General features: G+C 47.1%; 6 non-coding genes across 6 annotated transcripts; 2 read left to right on the top strand and 4 right to left on the bottom strand.

Annotated features, from left to right (window-relative positions):
- Nucleotides 1-4,516: 4,516 nt before the first annotated feature.
- On the bottom strand, nt 4,517-4,587 carry trnag-gcc (transfer RNA glycine (anticodon GCC)). Its single transcript has one exon. It is a non-coding gene; the product is annotated as a tRNA-Gly (tRNA).
- A 330-nt stretch (nt 4,588-4,917) lies between these two features.
- trnai-aau (transfer RNA isoleucine (anticodon AAU)) lies at nt 4,918-4,991 on the bottom strand. Its single transcript has one exon. It is a non-coding gene; the product is annotated as a tRNA-Ile (tRNA).
- Nucleotides 4,992-6,777: 1,786 nt separating this feature from the next.
- trnar-ucu (transfer RNA arginine (anticodon UCU)) lies at nt 6,778-6,871 on the bottom strand. The gene is made up of 2 exons: nt 6,835-6,871; nt 6,778-6,813 (listed from the first exon to the last, which is right to left on the bottom strand). It is a non-coding gene; the product is annotated as a tRNA-Arg (tRNA).
- Nucleotides 6,872-9,320: 2,449 nt separating this feature from the next.
- trnas-cga (transfer RNA serine (anticodon CGA)) lies at nt 9,321-9,402 on the top strand. The gene has a single exon. It is a non-coding gene; the product is annotated as a tRNA-Ser (tRNA).
- A 3,172-nt stretch (nt 9,403-12,574) lies between these two features.
- Nucleotides 12,575-12,648, top strand: trnai-aau (transfer RNA isoleucine (anticodon AAU)). Its single transcript has one exon. It is a non-coding gene; the product is annotated as a tRNA-Ile (tRNA).
- A 5,314-nt stretch (nt 12,649-17,962) lies between these two features.
- trnas-uga (transfer RNA serine (anticodon UGA)) lies at nt 17,963-18,044 on the bottom strand. Its single transcript has one exon. It is a non-coding gene; the product is annotated as a tRNA-Ser (tRNA).
- Nucleotides 18,045-22,498: the final 4,454 nt, after the last annotated feature.

Raw genomic sequence — 22,498 nt, 5'->3', positions numbered from 1 at the left:
GAACTGGTTGGCAGACAGAAAGCAAAGAGTTGGAATAAATTGTTCTTTTTCCGAGCGGCAGGCAGTGACTGGTGGGGCACAGCAGGGATTGGTCCTTGGTCCCCAGCTATTCACAATATATACTAATGATCTAGACAAGGGAGCTGGATGTAATATCTCCAAGTTTGCAGATGACACAAAGCTGGGTGGGCATGTGTGCTGTGAGCAGGATGCCGAGAAACTCCAGTATGATTTGGACAGGTTGGGTGATTGGGCAAAAGCATGGCAGATGCAATATAACGTGGATAAATGCGAGGTTATCCATTTTGGTGTCAAAAACAGAAAGGCAGATTATTATCTGAATAGCAATAGATTGGGAGAAGGGGAAGTGCAATGAGACCTGGGTGTCCTTGTACAGCAGTCGCTGAAGGTAAGCATGCAGGTGCAGCAGGCAGTTAAGAAGGCAAATGGTATGCTGGCCTTCGTAGCGAGAGGGTTTGAGTACAGGAACAAGGATGTCTTGCTGCAGTTGTACAGGGCCTTGGTGAGACCACATCGTGAGTATTGTGTGCAGTTTTGGTCGCCTTATCTGAGGAAGGATGTTCTTGCCATGGAAGGAGTTCAGCGAAGATTCACCAGGCTGATACCTGGGATGGCAGGAATGACGTATGAGGAGAGATTGGGTCGATTGGGCTTATACTCGCTGGAGTTTAGAAGAATGAGAGGGGATCTCATTGAAACTTATAAAATTCTGACAGGACTGGACAGACCAGATGAAGGAAGGATGTTCTCGATGGCCGGGGAGTCCAGAACCAGGGGTCACAGTCTAAGGATAAGGGGTAAGCCATTTAGGACTGAGATGAGGAGGAATTTCTTCACCCAGAGAGTGGTGAACCTGTGGAATTCTCTACCACAGAAGGCAGTAGAGGCCAGTTCATTAAATATATTCAAGAAGGAGTTGGATATATTTCTTAAGGCTAAAGGGATCAAGGGGTATGGGGAGAAAACAGGGACCGGGTACTGAATTTGGATGATCAGCCATGATCGCATTGAATGGCGGAGCAGGCTCGAGGGGCCGAATGGCCTACTCCTGCTCCTATCTTCTATGTTTCTATGTTTCTATGTCCTTATATGGGAAAAATTAATACACAACTAGAAACCGTTCGAGAAACCAGGAAGCTGGTTAAAAGGCAGAAGCAGAGTGCGGTAGTTATTGGGTGTTTTTTTGACTGGACGATGTAAACAGTTGGCCCCCCTGCATCACTGCTGCGACCGTTGCCCTTCTTGCCATTTCAACAATCTGGACTTGGGTACAGGAGGCAGACGTATCGACATTTGCTGCTAACACGAAAAACAGGGAGCCTGGGTAGCTGTGAAGGAACCGTCAGTGAACATTTAGAGAAGAATATGGAGAGGAAATGTACACCAAATGGTGTGTTAAAAGCTGCCGAGGAGTCTCCAACAATAGATATTTACAGAGCAGAGGAGACCATTCGGCCCACTGTGTTAATTCTGGGTCTTTGCCACAGCAATACTAAACTAAACCCACTGACCCACTATCTCCCCATAGACCTGTATCAATCGCAAACTAATCCCACTGCCCCACTCTCTCCCCAAAGCCCTGTAACAATCCCAAACTAATCCCACTGTCCCGCTCTCTCCCCAAAGCCCTGTAACAATCCCAAAGTAATCCCACTGACCCGCTATCTCCCCATAGCCCTGTATCAATCCCCAAACTAATCCCATTGCCCCGCTCACACCCCATAGACCTGTATCAATCCCAAACTAATCCCACTGCCCCGCTGTCTCCCCAAAGCCCTGTAACAATCCCAAACTTATCCCACTGACCCGCTATCTCCCCATAGCCCTGTATCAATCCCCAAACTAATCCCACTGCCCCACACACACCCCATAGACCTGTATCAATCACAAACTAATCCCACTGCCCTACTCTCACCCCATAGCCCTGAATCAATCCCAAACTAATCCCACTGCCCCGCTCACACCCCATAGACCTGTATCAATCACAAACTAATCCCACTGCCCCGCTCTCACCCCATAGCCCTGAATCAATCCCAAACTAATCCCACTGCCCCGCTCACACCCCATAGACCTGTATCAATCACAAACTAATCCCACTGCCCCGCTCTCACCCCATAGCCGTGAATCAATCCCAAACTAATCACACTGCCCCACTCACACCCCATAGACCTGTATCAATCCCAAATAAATCCCAGTGCCCCACTCTCTCCCCATAGCCCTGCGCCGGCACTTTGAAAGAGCTCTGCAATTAATTTGATTCACCTGCCCTTTCCCCATAGCCCTGTAATGTTTTCCTTCAAGTATTTATTCAACTGCCTTTTGAAAGTTACTATTGAATCTGCTTCCACCGCCCTTTCAGGCAGCGCATTCCAGATCACAACAACTTGCTGCTTAAAAAAAATGTTTCCTCATGTCACCTCTGTTTCTTTTGCCAATCACAATAAATCTGCGTCCTCTGGTTACCGAAACTTCTGCCAGTGGAAACACTTTCTTCTTATTTATGCTATCAAAACTATTCATAATTTTGAACATCTCTATCAAATCTCCTCTTAACCCTCTCTGCTCTAAGGAGAACAATCCCAGCTTCTCCAGTCTCTCCACATAATTGAATTCCCTCATCCCTGGTACCATTCTGGTAAATCTCCTCTGCACCCTCTCTAAGACCTTGACATCCTGTGTTGACTTTAACAACATAGCACTGATTTGACACGTTCCTGTGAAAGATCATTGATCATTAAGAGATTGTAAATCTCACCTGCTTGCTGCTGGGGTTTGCCGATGTTGAGCTGAGACTGTAAGTGCAATGGTTTTGAAATGACAATCAGAGGGGATGTGGTTTAGATATCACATGAATGAAATGACAGTTTCATCTTAAAAAGGAGAAGTGTAAGTGAAGGCAGTCCACGAGGCGGCTGGATTGGCTCGTGTGTGTCATGGGCTGTGGTAACCCACTGTCCAAACTGCCTACTGTGGGCAGCAGCTGTAACAGCTGGGAGCCCCTTTCTTTATCTTTACAACTTCCCTTCTCCACCTCTCCCCTCCTGCTGAAACCCATCACAACTGGTCCTCTGCTCAGCCATTGCCCACAGCCAGCAGGGCGAGTGGACAAGAAGCCAGGCTCATTCACCCTCTCCCTAACACAGGGCCACAGACACCAATTGTAACCGCTGCCCAGGCTCAGGTCAGCTCCCTCAGCACAGGCCGGGGATGAAGCCTGGGCCTTTCCAAATGCAAGGAAGCAAGAAACAAATACTGGCCAGGAAAGTCTCAGCGAGTTCGAGTAATCTGTGCGTTTGTTTGATTGAAACCAAAACAGCTTCGAACACGAGGATGCTTCACACAGGTGGAGAAATTCAGTTCACTTTTTCGACACAATTCAAAGCAGCAGAAGCAATGAACATGCTGAAACCGGCAAATATGAACACATATATCACTAAGCAACAAAGAATAAGGAGCATATGGCACAGAAAAGGAAGAAATGAAAGAAAGATTCAAAGAAAGAAAGTACAAGGACTTTGGGTTTTATACACGGGCACTGTGTTTCTTTCTGCGCCGGGACAGCAGAGGGCACAATCGGAACATCAGCCACATTAGTGCCTGAAACATGGTTCAATAGGAACAGGAGGAGGCCATTCAGCCCCTTGAGCCTGTCGAACAGGAACAGGCCATTCAGCCCCTCGAGCCTGTCAAACCGTACAGGAGGAGGCCATTCAGCCCCTTGAGCCTGTCGAACAGGAACAGGAGGAGGCCATTCAGCCCCTCGAGCCTGTCAAACCGGAACAGGAGGAGGCCATTCAGTCCCTCTAGCCTGTCAAACCGGAACAGGAGGTGTCCATTCAGCCCCTCGAGCCTGTCAAACCGGGACAGGAGGAGTCCATTCAGCCCCTCGAGCCTGTCAAACCGGAACAGGAGGAGGCCATTCAGCCCCTCGAGCCTGTCAAACCGGGACAGGAGGAGACCATTCAGCCCCTTGAGCCTGTCGAACAGGAACAGGCCATTCAGCCCCTCGAGCCTGTCAAACCGGAACAGGAGGAGGCCATTCAGCCCCTCGAGCCTGTCGAACAGGAACAGGAGGAGGCCATTCAGCCCATCGAGCCTGTCAAACAGGAACAGGACATTCAGCCCCTTGAGCCTGTCAAACAGGAACAGGAGGAGGCCATTCAGTCCCTCGAGCCCGTTACACTGGAACAGGAGGCCATTCAGCCCCTCGAGCCTGTTACACAGGAGGAGGCCATTCAGCCCCTCGAGCATGTTGCACAGGAACAGGAGGAGGCCATTCAGCCCCTCAAGCCTGTTACACTGGAACAGGAGGCCATTTAGCCCCTCGAGAGCCTGTTACAATGGAACAGGAGGACATTCAGCCCCTCAAGCCTGTTACACAGGAACAGGTGGAGGCCATTCATTCCCTTGATCCAGTTACACAGGAACAGCTAATTTATTATTAATGTTTCATGTGATGTGTTTGCTCTGAAATAAATTGTTAAAGATTTAAACCTGCATTGGCCGGGAATCGAACCCGGGTCTCCCGCGTGGCAGGCGAGAATTCTACCCCTGAACCACCAATGCTGACAGTGACAATAAAACCCATTTTCCAGTAGCTACAATTTATTTTTGACTTTTGTTAATAGAAGCGAGGACACTGCGGTAAAATAAAAAGCGAAATGCAGCAGATGCTGGATCTGAAATTGTTCATTAAATGTTGGAAACACTCCACAGGTCAGGGAACATCTGTGGACAGAAAAACACAGGGTTAACCTTTCAGGTCCATGAGCTCTCGGTAGAACTAAGATTTTGCAGCTTTGTAGGTCCCGTGTGAGTTTCCTTCCAAACTTTTTAAACTTTTAAACTGCTCAAAAATTACAAAATTAAGAAATTAACCTTCCCTCGAAAAATAAATGGCCCGTACGGGGATCGAACCCGCGACCTTGGCGTTATTAGCACCACGCTCTAACCAACTGAGCTAACCGGCCCATCTGTATTAGTTATCTATAGAACCGTCCCTGTTTCTGGTCTTTGCCCGCTAAGTCACTTTGTCTTTGAAGGCTGTAAAAGAAGGACTTGCATTTCTACAGGGCTTTCACGACCTCAGGACATCCTAAAGTGCTTTACAGCCAATGAATACTTTTTGAACTGTTTTGCATCTGTGACAGGTAGATTGGTCAGGGGGAGTTCAAATAGGTTTTCCCCTCGTGTTGGTTCCCTCACCACCTGCCGCAGGCCCAGACTGGCAGCCATATCCTTCAGGACTCGAACAACTCGGTCAGTACTGCTGCTACCGAGCCACTCTTGGTGATGGGCATTGAGGCCCCCCACCCAGAGTACATTCTGTGCCCTTGCTGCCTTCAGTGCTTCTTCCAAGTGGTGTTCAACATGGAGGAGTACTGATTCATCAGCTGAGGGAGGGTGGTAGGTGGTAATCAGCAGGAGGTTTCCTTGCCCATGATGTTCCTGTGTAACAGGCTTGAGGGGCTGAATGGCTTCCTCCTTTTCCTGCATAACAGGCTTAACAGGCTGAATAGCCTCCTCCTGTTCCTGCATAACAGGCTCGAGGGGCTGAATGGCCTCCTCCTGTTCCTGCATAACAGGCTCGAGGGGCTGAATGGCCTCCTCCTGTTCCAGTGATACAGACTCGAGGGGCTGATTGGCCTCCTCCAGTTCCTGTATAACAGGCTTGTGGGGCTGAATGGCCTCTTCCTATTTATGTGTAACAGACTCGAGGGGCTGAATGGCCTCCTCCTGTTCCTGTGTAACAGGCTTGAGGGGCTGAATGGCTTCCTCCTTTTCCAGCATAACAGGCTTAACAGGCTGAATAGCCTCCTCCTGTTCCTGCATAACAGGCTCGAGGGGCTGAATGGCCTCCTCCTGTTCCTGTATGATAGGCTCGATGGGCTGAATGGCCTCTTCCTATTTATGTGTAACAGACTCAAGGGGCTGAATGGCCTCCTCCTGTTCCTGTGTAACAGGCTTGAGGGGCTGAATGGCTTCCTCCTTTTCCTGCATAACAGGCTTAACAGGCTGAATAGCCTCCTCCTGTTCCTGCATAACAGGCTCGAGGGGCTGAATGGCCTCCTCCTGTTCCTGTATGATAGGCTCGATGGGCTGAATGGCCTCTTCCTATTTATGTGTAACAGACTCAAGGGGCTGAATGACCTCCTCCTGTTCCTGTGTAACAGGCTTGAGGGGCTGAATGGCTTCCTCCTTTTCCTGCATAACAGGCTTAACAGGCTGAATAGCCTCCTCCTGTTCCTGCATAACAGGCTCGAGGGGCTGAATGGCCTCCTCCTGTTCCTGTATGATAGGCTCGATGGGCTGAATGGCCTCTTCCTATTTATGTGTAACAGACTCAAGGGGCTGAATGGCCTCCTCCTGTTCCTGTGTAACAGGCTTGAGGGGCTGAATGGCTTCCTCCTTTTCCTGCATAACAGGCTTAACAGGCTGAATAGCCTCCTCCTGTTCCTGCATAACAGGCTCGAGGGGCTGAATAGCCTCCTCCTGTTCCTGTATAACAGGCTAAAGGGGCTGAATGGCCTCCTCCTGTTCCTGTGTAAAAGGGTCATGGGACTGAATGGTCTCCTCCTGTTCCTATGTAAAACGGCCATGGGACTGAATGGCCTCCTCCTGCTCCTGTGTAACTGACTCAGGGGTTGAGAGTACTCAGAGGGAAAGTGTCGGGGCGGTAGTTTCCCTTCTCTGAATTACCGATTTACTGCAAAATGTACCGTCACTGGAGGAACCACCGAACCCTGACCCAAAATCCGACTCTGGTGGGACTCGAACCCACAACCTTTGAATGCCTTAATCTGCTATACCAACTAGAAGTCCAATGCGCTATCCATTGCGCCACAGAGCCAATTACGTAAAATTCTACTACAAAAGCAAAATAGTGCTGATGCTGGAAATCTGAAATATAAACAGATGAAATGCTGGAAACACTCTGCAGGTCAGGCAGCATTCCATGACTGTTTAAAAGGGGTCTACTTTCAGTCCCGGATCATTCTGTGTCTGTTTAATAGGGACATGCTGTCAGTCCCGGATCATTCTGTGTCTGTTTAAAAGGGACATGCTGTCAGTCCCGGTTTATTCTGTGTCTGTTTAAAAGGGATGTGCTGTCAGTCCCTGGTCATTCTGTATCTGTTTAAAAGGGATGTGCTGTCAGTCCCTGGTCATTCTGGGTCTGTTTAAAAGGGATGTGCTGTCAGTCCCGGATCATTCTGTGTCTGTTTAAAAGGGATGTGCTGTCAGTCCCGGATCATTCTGTGTCTGTTTAAAAGGGATGTGCTGTAAGTCCCTGGTCATTCTGTATCTGTTTAAAAGGGATGTGCTGTCAGTCCCTGGTCATTCTGGGTCTGTTTAAAAGGGATGTGCTGTCAGTCCCGGATCATTCTGTGTCTGTTTAAAAGGGATGTGCTGTAAGTCCCTGGTCATTCTGTGTCTGTTTAAAAGGGATGTGCTGTCAGTCCCGGATCATTCTGTGTCTGTTTAAAAGTGATGTGCTGTCAGTCCCGGATCATTCTGTGTCTGTTTAAAAGGGATGTGCTGTCAGTCCCGGATCATTCTGTGTCTGTTTAAAAGGGATGTGCTGTCAGTCCCGGATCATTCTGTGTCTGATTAAAACGGGTGTTACATAATATTATAGAGTCTGCCCCACAGAAACAGTCCATTTGCACGAACTGGTCTCCACACGAGGCTCCTCCTTCTCTATTTCTCCTCACCCCCCAAATAAAACTAGAATCAGTAATGGTAACCATGAAACTATCGGATTGTCGTAAAAATCCATCTGGTTCACTAATGTCTTTCAGGGAATGAAATCTGCCGTCCTTACCTGGTCTGGCCTTTGTGTGACTCCAGTCCCAAAGCAATGTGGTTGATTCTTAACTGCCCTCTGAAATGGCCTAGCAAGCCACTCAGTTGTAACAAACCGCTGTGAAACAAAATAATAAAAATGAAGCTGGACGGACCACCTGGCCTGATCCATATCAGCCTCCTCCTGAGGTCCCCACCATCACAGAAGCCAGTCTTCAGCCAATTCGATTCACTCCACGTGATATCAAGAAAAGGCTGAGCACACTGGATACAGCAATGGCTCTGGGCCCTGACAACACCCCGGCTATCATTCTGAAGACTTGTGCTCCAGCCAAGCTGTTCTAGTACAGCTACAACACTGGCATCTATCCAACAATGTGGAAGACTGCCCAGGTATGTCCTGTCCACAAAAAGCAGGACAAATCCAATCCAGCCAATTACCACCCCATCAGTCTACTCTCTACTCTCAATCATCAGCAAAGTGATGGAAGGTTTCATCCACAGTGCTGTAAAGTGGCACTTACTGACCAATCACCTGCTCATTGATGCCCGGCTTGGGTTCTGCCAAGAGCACTCGGCTCCCGACTTCATTAAAACCTTGGTCCAACATGAACAAAGGAGCTGACCACCAACATCCTGGGGGTTACCATTGAACATAAATACTGTGACAACAAGAGAAGGTCAGAGGCTAGGTATTCTGCGTCGGGTGTCTCACCTCCTGACTCCCCAAAGCCTTTCTACCATCTACAAGGCACAAGTAAGGAGTGTGATGGAATACTCTCCACTTGCCTGGATGAGTGCAGCTCCAACAACACTCAAGAAGTTCGACACCTTCCAGGACAATGCAGCCCGCTTGATTGGCACCCCATCCACCACCTTAAACATTCACTCCCTCCACCACCGGCGCACCGTGGCTGCAGTGTGTACCGTCTACAAGATGCACTGCAGCAACTCACCAAGGCTTCTTCAGCAGCACCTGCCAAACACGCAACCTCTTCCACCTAGAAGGACAAGCGCAGCAGGCGCATGGGAACACCCCCACCTCCAAGTTCCCCTCCAAGTCACACACCATTCTGACTTAGAAGTATATTGCCGATCCTTCATCGTCGCTGGGTCAAAATCCTGGAACTCCCTCCCTAACAGCACTGTGGGAGCACCTTCACCACACGGACTGCAGCGGTTCAAGAAGGCGGCTCACCACCACCTTCTCAAGGGGCAATTAGGGATGGGCATTTAATGCTGGCCTTGCCAGAGCACCCACATCCCATAAACGAATTTACAAAACCCTATCAGCATATCCTTCTATTCCTTTCTCCCTTCCTCTCAAATGCATCTGTAGTATTCGCCTGAACTACTGCATTCTCAGCGCTCTTTGGCCAAAGAAGTTAATCCTGAATTCCCTGCTGGATTTATCGGTGAGTATTTATGACCTGTCTTCTCTGAGCTAGTTCCTGACTCACTCACAGTAGGAAGCATTTTCTCACTGTTAACGTGCAGCTGCGATGGCCGAGTGGTTAAGGCGTTGGACTCGAAATCCAATGGGGTTTCCCCGCGCAGGTTCGAACCCTGCTCGCAGCGACTTTGATGCAATTTTTTTATTTCATCGGCTCCCTGTGGCGATCACTGGCCCCGAAATTGATCAGAATTCCCTCCACTGCACTTTATTACACTGATTAACCCAAAGTTCCAATTGAAACACTAATAATTTATCGGCATCAATTAGATATTGTGGATTTGTTGGGAACTAGTGAGCAATACACACACAAAGCAGCATCAAAAATACTAATTAATAAAGAGCCCTGCAGTGTTTGGTAGGGAATCACCTTCAGCTAGTAAGTGGGAACACGGTTTGGTTTTATAAAACTGAACACGAATTAAAAAGTGTGTAAAAAGACCGTGGCAGGACTCGAACCTGCAATATTCTGATAACCTCAAAATTAATACCGAAGTCTGACGCCTTATCCATCAGCGCCATCTGTGGACAGATAGACAGAAGGTCAACCTTCCAGTTCCTTGAGTTCTCGGCAGAACTAAGGTTTTGTAGCTTTGCTTCAAAGTATGACAGCTCCAATCTTTTCAGCAAATAGCAAAATTAAGAAACTACCCACAGCATCAAAAAGTAAATTGCCCGTACGGGGATCGAACCCGCGACCTTGGCGTTATTAGCACCACGCTCTAACCTACTGAGCTAACCGGCCTGCCTTAACTCCTTTTGCTGTTAAATTCAATTTATGTTGATTTTTGGTTTTTGTCAGTTGTCAGTGCTCCGGTTTCCTCCCACAGTCCAAAGATGTGCGGGTTAGGTTGATTGGCTATGATAAATTAACCCTTAGTGTTAGGTGGATTAAATACGTGGGGTTACGGGGATAGGGTGGGATATGTGTTGGTGCAGGGGTTACGGGGATCGGGTGGGATATGTGTCGGTGCAGGCTCGATGGGCCGAAATGGCCTCTATCTGCACTGTGGGGTTTCTGTGATTCTGTGACTTCGAAGGCTGTAAAAGAAAGACTCTGATTTCTACAGCGCCTTTCACCTGAGGACGTCTCAAAGCGCTTTACAGGCAATGTAGTTGTAGTTGTAGTTGTAGTCACTGTTGTAATGTAGGAAAAACAGCAGCAGCCAATTTGTGCACAGCAAGCTCCCACAATGTGATAATCGAGGATCACCTGTTTTAGTGATGTTGATTTGAGGATAAATATTGGCTACAGGACACCGGGGTAAACCTCATCATCCCCTGCTCTTCTTCCAATAGTGCCATGGGATCGTTTATGTCCACCCGAGAGGGCAGAGGGGGCCTCAGTTTTGGAATTGTATTCCACCACAATCTGTAACCTTATGGACCGGCATATCCCTCACCCTACCATTAGCATCAAGACAGGGGACCAACCCTAGTTCAATGAGGAGTGTAGAAGAGCATTTCAGGAGCAGCACCAGGCGTACTGAAAATGAGCTGCCAACCTCATGAAGCTACAACACAGGACTACACACATGCTAAGCTATGGAAACAGCATGTGTAGACAGAGCGAAGCGATCCAACAACCAGCGGATCAGATCAAAGCTCTGCAATCCTTCCACATCCAGTCGTGACGATTTTAATTTAATGTAATTTGTTCCTAGGACTTGGGCATCGCTGGCAAGGCCAGCATTAATTGCCCATCACTAATTGCCCTTGAGAAGGTGGTAGTGAGAAGCCCTCTTGGCCCGCTGCAGTCAATGAGGTGAAGGTCCTCCAATAGTACTGTTAGGGAGGGATTTCCAGGATTTTGACCTAGCGACGATGAAGTTATGGTGATATATTTTCACGTCGGGATGGTGTGTAACTTGGAGGGGAACTTGGAGGTGATGGTGTTCCCATGCACCGGCTGCCCTTATAAGAACATAAGAACATAAGAAATAGGAGCAGGAGTTGGCCATTTGGCCCCTCGAGCCTGCTCCACCATTCAATAAGCTCATGGCTGATCTGATCTTGGCCTTAACTCCACTTTTCTGCCTGTTCCCCCTTAACCCTTGACTCTCCGATAGTTCAACAATCTGTCTATCTCAGCCTTGAATATAATCAATGATTCAGGCTCCACAGCTCTCTGGGGTAGATAATTCCAAAGATTCACAACCCTCTGAGAGAAGAAATTCCTCCTCATCTGCGTCTTAAATGGACAAATCCTTATTCTGAAACTATGCCACCTGATTCTAGATTCCCCCATGAGGGAAAACACCCTCTCAGCATCTACCCTGTCAAGCCCCCTCAGAATCTGATAAGTTTCCAATAAGATCACCTCTCATTCTTCTAACCTCCAATGAGTATAGGCCCAACCTGCTCAACCTTTCCTCATAAGACAATCCCTTCATCCCAGGAATCAACCTAGAGAACCTTCTCTGAACTGTCTCCAATGCAAGTATATCCCTACTTAAATAAGGAGAACAAAAATGTATGCAGTACTCTAGGCGTGGTCTCACCTGTACAGTGGTAGCAAGACTTCTCTACTTTTATACTCCATGCCCCTTGCAATAAAGGCCCACATTCCATTTGCCTACTTAATTACTGCATGCTAACTTTTTGTGTTTCATGTACGAGGACACCCAGATCCCTCTTAACCGCAGCATTCTGTAGTCTCTCTCCATTTCAATAATATTTTGCTTTTCTGTTCCCTCCATGGCCTCGCCCCTCCCTATCTCTGTAATCTCCTTCAGCCCCACAACCCCCTGAAATATCTGCGCTCCTCTAATCCTGCCCTCTTGAGCATCCCTGAATATAATCGCTCAACCTTTCTGTTGCCCTAAGCTTTGGAATTCCCTGCCTAAACCTGTCCACCTCTCTTTCCTCCTTTCAGACGCTCCTTATAACCTATCTCTTTGACCAAGCTTTTGGTCACCTGCCCGAATTTCTCCTTATGTGGATTGGTGTCAAATGTTTTGTCTGAAAATACTCCTGTGCAGCGCCTTGGGACGTTTTACTACGTTAATGGTGCTATATAAATGCAAGTTGTTGTTGATGATGGTGGTAGCTGATTCGGTGATGGTCTTGCTGTTGAATGTGAAGGGGCGGTGGTTAGACTTTCGCTTGTTGGAGCTGGCCATTGCCTGGCACTTGTGTTGGCTGTTGTCATGTGTGGCACACAGTGCCATATGTACAGTATTTGCCGATAGGATAGTGTATGATTGACAACTGCAGGTGTATGCTGAAAGATTAATGCAGGAAATCGTCAGCTAGAGTCTCGAAAATATAAGCTTATACACATGCACCAAACCCAATGGCCGGTTAGCTCAGTTGGTTAGAGCGTGGTGCTAATAACGCCAAGGTCGCGGGTTCGATCCCCGTACGGGCCATTTGATTTTTGGTAGAGAGGGTAGTTTCTTGATTTTGTTATTTGTTGAAAAGTTTGGATGGAAACTCACACGGGACCTGCAATACTTTGAAGCAAAGCTGGAAATCCTGAGTTATGACCTGCGGAGCGTTTCCAACATTAAATGAACAATTCCAGATCCATCGGGACTTTTCGTATTTCAATCAGTGAACGGTTCACAGCTGCTGATTGGTTTGGAGTGCAAAGAATTGAACTGAAATAAATACAATCCCGGGGTTTAATCGCTCATTATTAACATACCGCCAGAAACAGACCGTTCGGTCCAACCAGTCCATGCCGCCATTTATGTTCCACTCGAGCCTCCTCCAGTCTTTCCTCATCTAAATCTATCAGCATAACCCTCTATTCACTTCTCCCACATTTGCTTACCTAGCCTCCTCTAAAATGCATCTAAACTATTCGCTTCAACCACTCCCTGTGGTAGCGAGTTCCACATTCTCACCACTCTCTGGGTAAAGATGTTTCTGCTGAATTCCCGATTGGATTTCTTGCTGACTCTTATATTGATGGCCTCTAGTTATGCTCTTCCCCACAAGTGGAATCATTCTCTCTGTATCCACTCTATCAAAACCTTTCATAATTTTAAAGATCTTTTAAACTGACCTCCCTATTCTTCCTAGCATAATGAAATACGTCACACTTATTTGTATTCAAATTCATTTGCCAATGCTATGCCCATTCTGCAAGTTTATTAATGTCCTCCTGTAACTTGTTGCAGTCCTCCCCAGTATTGACTATCCCCCCCAATTTGGTGTCATCTGCAAATTTATAAATTGTGTTTCTGATTACTAAGTCTAAATCGTTAATATAAATTGCGAACAGCAGTGGCTCCAGCTCTGATACTTGTGGAACACCACTACCCACCTTCTGCCACTGTGAATAAACTACCCGGTAGTCGGACTATCTGCCTTCTCTCCTTAAACCAGCCAGCAATCCATTCCACTACTTCTCACCTGACTCCGGATTCTATGACCTTGTTCATCAGTCTATTATGGGGTACATTATCGAAGGCCTTCTGAAAATCCAGATAAATTACATCTACTGCATTACCATTGTCTACTCTCTCTGTTGGTTTGGAGTGCAAAGAATGAGACTGAAATAACATCGGCGATCTCCAGTTCCCTGCTCCCCTCACCCACTCCAACCTAACTCCCTCTGAACTTGCAGCACTCCGTTCTCTCCGATCCAACCCTAACATTGTCATTAAACCTGCTGACAAAGGTGGTGCTGTTGTTGTTTGGAGAACCGTCCTCTACCATCCGGAGGCTGAACGGCAACTCACTGCCAGCTCCTCCTACCTCCCCTGGACCATGACCCCACTACTGAACATCAAGCAATTGTTTCCAAGACTGTCACTGACCTCATCTCCTCTGGAGATCTTCCCCCCAAGGCCGCCAATCTCTCAGTTCTTCAACACCGCACTGCCCACTTCTACATACTTCCCAAGATCCACAAACAGGACTGCCCTGGTTGACCAATTGTTGCAGCCTGTTCTTGCTCCACAGAACTGATTTCTTCCTATCTTCACTCTATTTTTTCTCGACTTGTCCAGTCCCTTCCCACCTACATGCGCGACTCTTCCAACACCCTCCGTATTTTAACAGTTTCCAGTTTCCTGGCCCCAAACGTCTCCTTTCCACTCTGGATGTCCATTCCCTCTGCACCTCCATCCACCACCAGGACGGCCTTAAGCGGCTCCACTTCTTCCTTGAACAGAGGCCCCAACAGTCCCCATCCACCACCGCATTTGTCCGCCTGGCTGCACTTGTTCTCACATTGTACAACTTCTCCTTTGATTCCATTCACTTCCTCCAAATTAAAGGTGTTGCTATTGGTACCTGCATGGGCCCCAGCTATGCCTGCCTTTTTGTGGGATATGTGGAACATTCTTTGTTCAAGTCCTACTCAGGTCCCCTTCCTCACCTCTTTTTCCGGTACATCGATGATTGTATTGGTGCCGTTTCCTGCTCTCGCCCTGAACTAGATAATTTCTTTCACTTTGCCTCCAATTTCCACCCTTCCCTCACCTTCACATGGTCCATCTCCGACTCTTCCCTTCCCTTCCTCGACTTCTCTGTCTCCATTTCTGGGGATAGGCTATCGACCAACATCCACTATAAGCCCACTGACTCCCACAGCTACCTGGACCACACTTCCTCCCACCACGCTTGCTGTAAGGACTCATTGAAACATAGAAACATAGAGACATAGAAGATAGGAGCAGGAGTAGGCCATTCGGCCCCTCGAGCCTGCTCCACCATTCAATGAGGTCATGGCTGATCATCCAAATTCAGTACCCTGTCCCTGCCTTCTCCCCATATCCCTTGATCCCTTTAGCCTTAAGAAATATATCTAACTCCTTCTTGAATATATTTAATGAATTTGCCTCCACTGACTTCTGTGGTAGAGAATTCCACAGGTTCACCACTCTCTGGATGAAGTAATTCCTCCTCATCTCTGTCCTAAATGGCTTACCCCTTATCCTTAGGCTGTGACCCCTGGTTCTGGAATCCCCGGCCATCGGGACCATCCTTACTGCATCTAGTCTGTCTAGTCCTGTTAGTATTTTATAAGTATCAATGAGATCACCTCTCATTCTTCTAAACTCCAGCGAGTATAAGACCAATCAACCCAATCTCTCCTCATATGTCATTCCTGCCATCCCAGGTATCAGTCTGGTGAATCTTCACTGCTCTCACTCCATGGCAAGAACATCCTTCCTCAGATAAGGCGACCAAAACTGCACACAATGCTCAAGATGTGGTCTCACCAAGGCCCTGTACAACTGCAGCAAGACATCCTTGCTCCTGTACTCGAACCCTCTCGCTACGAAGGCCAACATACCATTTGCCTTCTTAACCGCCTGCTGCACCTGCATGCTTACCTTCAGCGACTAGTGCACAAGGACACCCAGGTCTAGTTGCACTTCCCCTTCTCCCAATCTATTGACGTTCAGATAATAATCTGCCTTCCTGTTTTTGCCACCAAAGTGGACAACCTCGCATTTATCCACATTATACTGCATCGGACATGCTTCTTCCCAATCACCCAACCTGTCCAAATCATACTGGAGTTTCTCGGCATCCTCCTCACAGCACACATGCCCACCCAACTTTGTGTCACCTGTAAACTTGGAGATATTACATCTAGTTCCCTCATCTAGATCATTAATATATATTGTGAATAACTGGGGTCCTAGCACCAATCCCTGCGGTACCCCACTAGTCACTGCCTGCCACTCGGAAAAAGACACGTTTATTCCAACTCTTTGCTTCCTGTCTGCCAACCAGTTATCTATCCAAGTCAGTACCTTGCCCCCAATCCCATGTGCCTTAACTTTACACGCTAATCTCTTGTGCGGGACGTTCTCAAAAGCCTTCTGAATGTCCAAATACACCACATCCACATAGCATTTCCCCCACTACCGATGTCAGGCTTACCGGTCTATAATTCCCCATTTTCCCTCTACCACCTTTTTTGAATAGTGGGGTAACATTAGCTACCCTCCAATCCATGGGAACTGTTCCAGAATCTATCGAATTTTGGAAGATGACCAGCAATGCATCTACTATTTCTAGGGCCACTTCCTTAAGTACACTAGGATGTAGATTATCAGTCCCTGGGGATTTATCCATTCCATTCTATTCCATTCTCCCAGTTTCTCTGTCTCTGTTGCATCTGTTCTGATGAGGCCACCTTCCATACCAGTGCTTCCGGTATGTCTTCCATTTTCCTCAAATGAGGATCCCCCTCTACCATGGTTGACATGACACTCGACCGAGTCTGTTCCATTTCCCGCACGGCAGCTCTCACCCCTTCCGCTCACTCCCAGAAACATAATAGGGTTCCCCCCTTGTCCTCACCTTTCACCCCACCCGCCTCCACATTCAACGAATCATCCTGCGCCATTTCCACCACCTCCAGCATGATCCCACCACCAATCACATCTTCCCCTCCTCCCTTTCAGCATTTCGAAGGGACCGCTCCCTCCATGACAGCCTGGTCCACTCCTCTATCACCCCAACACCCCTTCTCCTTCGCCCGGCACCATCCCATGCAAGTGCAGGAGATGCAACACCTGCCCTTTTAACTCCTTCCTTCCCATCGCCCAGGGCACCAAACACTCCTTCCAGGTGAATCAGCGATTACCTGTACTTCTTACAATTTAGTTACTGTATTCGCTGAATCTACATTGTGACACCAAATGCAGATTGGGTGACCGCTTTGCAGAACAGTCGGCAAGTGTGACCCCGAGCTTCCGGTCACCTGTCACTATAATTATCTGCTCCACTCCCTCTCTGATCTCTCCTTCCTTGGCCTGTTACACTGTTCCAATGAAGCTCTGCGTAATCTCGAGGAACAGCACCTCATCTTTCTATCAGGCACTTTACAGCCTTCTGGACTTAACACCGAGTTCAACAATTTCAGACTATAAATTGGCCCCTGTATTTCTTTAATTTTTTTAATTTGTTCTCATTTTTCCTCACATGACAGTTGTTAATGTTTCTGCCATAATCATTCACACCTCATCTTGAGCCATCTTTTGTTCGTTAACTTGTCCTATTACCTCTCCTTTTGCCTTGCACCATCATCCCTTTTGTAAGTCAATCTCTCCTGCCGTCCATTCTATCACAGACATTTCCTTTGTTCTTACCTCGCCTCCACCCACCCCTGCTTAAAAATCCCTCTTCCCTAACCTTTTCCAGTTCTGACGAAGGGTTCGACCTGAAAGGTTAACTCTGTTTCTCCCTCACTTGATGCTGCCTGACCTGCTGAGTGTTTCCAGTATTCTCTGTTGTTAATGAAATGAACACAGTAACGGAGTTTAATCACTCATTATTAGGATTTGTTGAGTCTACTTTTGTGTGGCTGCGTGGCCTAATGGATAAGGCGTCTGACTTCGGTGTAAATTCTTGATGCTATCAGAAGATTGCAGGTTCGAGTCCTGCTGTGGTCGTTTTACACACTTTTTAATTCGGGTTCAACTTTAGAAAACCAAACCGCGTTTCCACTCTTTTCCTTCCAAACATTGCAGGGTTCTTTATTAAATGGAATTTTTACGTGCTGTCTTATGTGTAAATTTCTCACTGATCTTTGCAAATAGTTTCAAACAAATCCACAATTTCTAATTGATGATAAATTAGTGTTTCCAATTGGAACAACAGCTTTGGGTTAATCAGTGTCATAACGTGCAGTGGAGGGAATTCTAATCAGTTTCGGGGCCAGTGATCTCCACAGGGAACCGATGAAATAAAATAAAGAATTTGCAGTAGAATCGCTGCGAGCAGGGTTCGAACCTGCGCGGGGAAACCCCATTGGATTTCAAGTCCAACGCCTTAACCACTCGGCCATCGCAGCTGTACAAATGTAACTTTTCAACAGTGAAATGACCTATGCAAACTATTAGACAACTTCCCTGCACAATATAAATGGAAGGAAGTTGTGTGACAGCTGCACAGAGGCCTGGTTAGGTCACTGTGTACAGTTCTGCGCACTGCACCTTAGAAAGGATATATTGACCTTGGAGGATGTGCGGTGCAGATTCACGAGTGTGTTACCAGGGCTCCAAGGGTTAGGCTATGAGCAGAGATCAGATAATCTAGGCTTGTATTCCCTGGAATATTGAAGATTAAGGGCAGTGATCATAGAAATACAGAAATTTACACCAGAGAAGGAGGCCATTCGGCCCATCGTGTCTTTGCCAGACGAAAAAGAGATATTTTGCCTAATCCCACTTTCCAGCTCTGGGTCCGTAGCCCTGTAGCTTACAGCACTTCAAGTACATGTCCATAGTGCTTTCTATTAATGTGATCGGCAGTGACTTCCAGATCCGCTCCACTCTCTGTGTGAAAATGGTTCTTGTCAAGTCCTCTTTAATCATTTTACCAGTTACTTTAAATCTACGCCCCTGATCATTGACATTTCTGCTAAGGGAAATAGGTCCTTCCTATCCACTGTATCTTGGCCCCTCAGAATTTTATGCACCTCAATTATGTCTCCACTCCACCTCCTCTGCTCCAAAGATAACAACCCAACCCTATCCAATCTTTACTTACAGCTAAAATTTTCCATTCCTGGCAACATCCTAGTAAATCTCCTCGGTACCCTCTCTAGTGCAATAACATCTTTCCTGTACTGTGGTGACCAAAGCTGTCTGCAGTACTCTAGCTGTGGCCTAACAAGTGTTTTATACTGTTCAAACATAACCAGACTGTTCTTGAATTCTATGCCTTGGCTAATACAAACATAGAAACATAGAAGATAGGAGCAGGAGTAGGCCGTTCGGCCCCTTGAGCCTGCTCCACCATTCAATGAGATCATGGCTGATCATCCAAATACAGTACCCGGTCCCTGCTTTCTCCCCATAACCGTTGATCCCTTTAGCCTTAAGAAATATATCCAACTCCTTCTTGAATATATTTAATGTATTGGCCTCTGCTGCCTTCTGTGGTAGAGAATTCCACAGGTTCAGCACTCGCTGGGTGAAGAAATTCCTCCTCATCTCTGTCCTAAATGGCTTATCCCTTATCCTTAGTCTGTGACACCTGGTTCTGGATTCACCGACCATCGGGAACATCGTTCCTGCATCTAGTCAGTCCAGTCCTGTCAGAATTTTATACGTTTCAATTAGATCCCCTCTCATTCTTCTAAACCCCAGTGAGTATAAGCCCGATCGACACAATCTCCCCTCATACATCATTCCTGCCATCCCAGCTATCTGCCTGGTGAATCTTTGCAGAACTCCTTCCATGGCAAGAATGTCCTTCCTCAGATAAGGCGACCAAAACTGCACACAATACTCAAGATGTGGTCTCACCAAGGCCCTGTACAACTGCAGCAAGACATCCCTGTTCCTGTGCTCAAACCCTCTCGCTATGAAGGCCAAGATACCATTTGCCTTCTTAACCACCTGCCGCCGAATAAAGGAAAATATTCCCTAGGACTTTTTAACCAATAATAAAAACAGAAACTGCTGGAAATATTTGTTAGAACGGATTCTTTTACCCTCAGTCTGGTTCAGTAAACACTGAGTCGAACAACTGGAGAATTCAAACGATTTATTATCCGCGGAGTCTTACTCTGATATATCGACACTGACTCCTGCAAGAGTCTGCGAATCCAACAGAGCAAGCAGTTTGTCCTACAGTGTGTTACATTATTATACTTGCATTTGAGAAGACATTAACACATCGTACAGTCTGCACCAATCCCGAGCTGTGCACGTATACAGTTAATTTGATTTCCTGGCCTGGCAGTTTGAAATAAAGAAGTCACATTTTACTGAATGGGTTACAGTTAAGTAAATATCCTGGTAATGGGTTCCTGATCACCTAAACATTATGGTAATGCGTTTGCAATCACGGTAATGTGTTTTCTGATCGCCTATTGTCTGTATAACTTCTGCACTCTGCTTTACAGTGTTTCTAACAGCAAGGTGTAACATTGTGGGCGCCAGCCATATTAGCAGCCAAAGATCAGTTTAGCCTTTTTATTTTACTTCTTGCTGCCTTCACAGTTTCTTGTTTCTATTTCTTTGACCTTGGTATTCTCAATCCCTCCTTTTATCATTCTATGATAACCAACCGTTATTCGGTTACGTCTATCTTATTTAGTCGATCAAATTCTTCATTGTCATCATACTTTACTTCCTTCATTCACATTCATTGGTCAGTCTTACCATTATCATCTTCGGGCTACCTATTTTTTCCAAAGCTAGCTGCATTCTTCCTAGCACACATTTCATGATTGCTAGTCCAATAAAAATACAGGCGATTGCAACTACTAGGTACATAGCCATATTTATCAACCAGTCATACCATCCTCCAAATCCCCAATCTCCCCAGTTACTTGCTTCCTTCATATTATCCATTTGTTCCCTTATCTTAGTGATAAAGCGGGTGATGTTCTTTGTCTGGTCTCGGACTCCCATAAGGCATTTACCTTTTACTATTGCACAGACACCACCTTCTCGGGCCAGCAGGTAGTCTAGGGCATATCTGTTTTGCATAGTGAATAACCTGAGTTCCGACAATTCTTTAGTGACTGCGTCGAGGGCCCCCATGGTAGCATACCCAGGATGGTGAGGCCACAGATAAGGTAGTTCCGGTTATTGGCGGCCAGATAGGCTCCAATATAGCCTATAGAGAACAGGCCTGCAAATCCATATCCTATAGAGGTTCTGTGTCCTCCTAGGGATTCAGGGTTTTTCCACTTGGAGCAAAACTCTTTCGAGGCTGCCCTGACTACTATTTTTCGGTGGGATGTCCATTGGGAGGGGCAGGGTACTGTGGTAGGGGTTAAGGTAGCGATGGCTACCGTCTGGGGGCGGTATCTACTACCATGAAATTAGTGGCTTTTCCTTGGCTCAAGAAAAAGTAGCCTGGTTTGGTATATATCACGGATACGTGTTTCTGTCTTGTGCTTAAATGGCTCGGGGGAAGGAAATAGTCAAAACCTTGGATCTCACGAGTATCAGTAGGCTGGGTATTAGCTATTTTTACTAGCATAAAGGTTTCCCCCCCTACCTTCAGAGTTGTCCCATCCCCTTCTCCACATAATACTTGTACTCCTTCGGTTATTGACACACATACGAATTGCTCACATGTGCAGCTACCGGTGTCTGGTCCTATCGTACACTGATGGTGGAGGCAGCGTGTCACCAAGCAGGTGTAGTTCTGCTTAACCCATACTGACCTACAGCCATAGCCCGTCCCATTCCAACAATTCTCATAGCCACCAGGGTTCCTGCTTGGTTTCAGGCAATTGGCGGGCGGGGTTAAGGTATAGGGTATTGTTATATTGTTTGTGGGAGGGAGAAGGTGAGCATCTAAAAGAAAGTCCGGGGGAACAATAACCGGGGTTGGGGTAAACATCCCCTCAACAGATATCAGGGGCGGATAACAAACAATTGACTCTGGTGAGTATAGGGCTGCGTGAGTCTGGAGGAATAGGTTGCCCGTCGGGGTTTCTTCAGGGAAAGTGTGTTGGAGATCTCGTTTACGTCTCTTTGTGAGGGTACCTTCTACCCTCGAATAGTCGAAGCTGCTCATAGGGGGCAGTCCATTTCTTTTCTTTTCCTGGTTGGACTTTGGATAACAGTTTTGTCCTTTGGCATCGGTAATTCTGTTGCATGGTCCTGCAGTAACAGACTTGGTCACCTGGCGTCAACAGACGTAATCAAATTTACACTTGGTCCAATGGCATGGCAATTTTCCTCTGTGTATGTATCTCAGCATTAGCGAGCGGTGGGGCTGTCTAATAAGCCCAATGTAGGTGTCCCAGTTGATCACGTTCCATTTCCCGAACCCGCCTGGGTTATCATCATTGCACCGAAGCACGTCTCCGTGGCATAGGTGGTGTACCCGCTTGGGTTGGTTCCCCCGGCATGTCCACCTTCTGGGCCGTTGAGTTATTCCAAGGGTGATCAGGGCACTGATAGAGAGGATCCACAGCGACGTCTGCATGGCTGGTCGGCGCGGCACGTCTGTTTAGGGAGAGATTTCTTGGAAGCAAGAGAGGTTAGCATTCTTTAAGTTTTAGGCATAGCATTACTGACAATTTTACAGTGGTGGAGGCGGACCCAAGCACTCTTTCCCTCTACTTTGGCAGCAGTTGGGGTGGCACCAGCCGGGATAGTAAGTATTTGGAACAAGGCCACGGGGAGTAATTTGAGCCATGTAGTTCCCGTCTCGGCCTATAATTTGGCAAGTTTATTTTTCAAGGTCTGATTAGCCCGCTCGACCAGTCCGGCGGCCTGTGGCCTATAGGCACAATGTAGCTGCTGTTGGATGCCCATTTGAGTGCAGAACTCC

Source organism: Somniosus microcephalus, unplaced genomic scaffold (assembly GCF_052327205.1).
Source record: "Somniosus microcephalus isolate GS21.2 unplaced genomic scaffold, FLI_Smic_1.0 unresolved_chr8, whole genome shotgun sequence".
In the NCBI taxonomy this organism is placed as follows: Eukaryota; Metazoa; Chordata; class Chondrichthyes; order Squaliformes; family Somniosidae; genus Somniosus; species Somniosus microcephalus.
The sequence above is the reverse complement of the archived record's forward strand: the minus strand, read 5'-3'. Positions and strand labels throughout refer to the sequence as shown.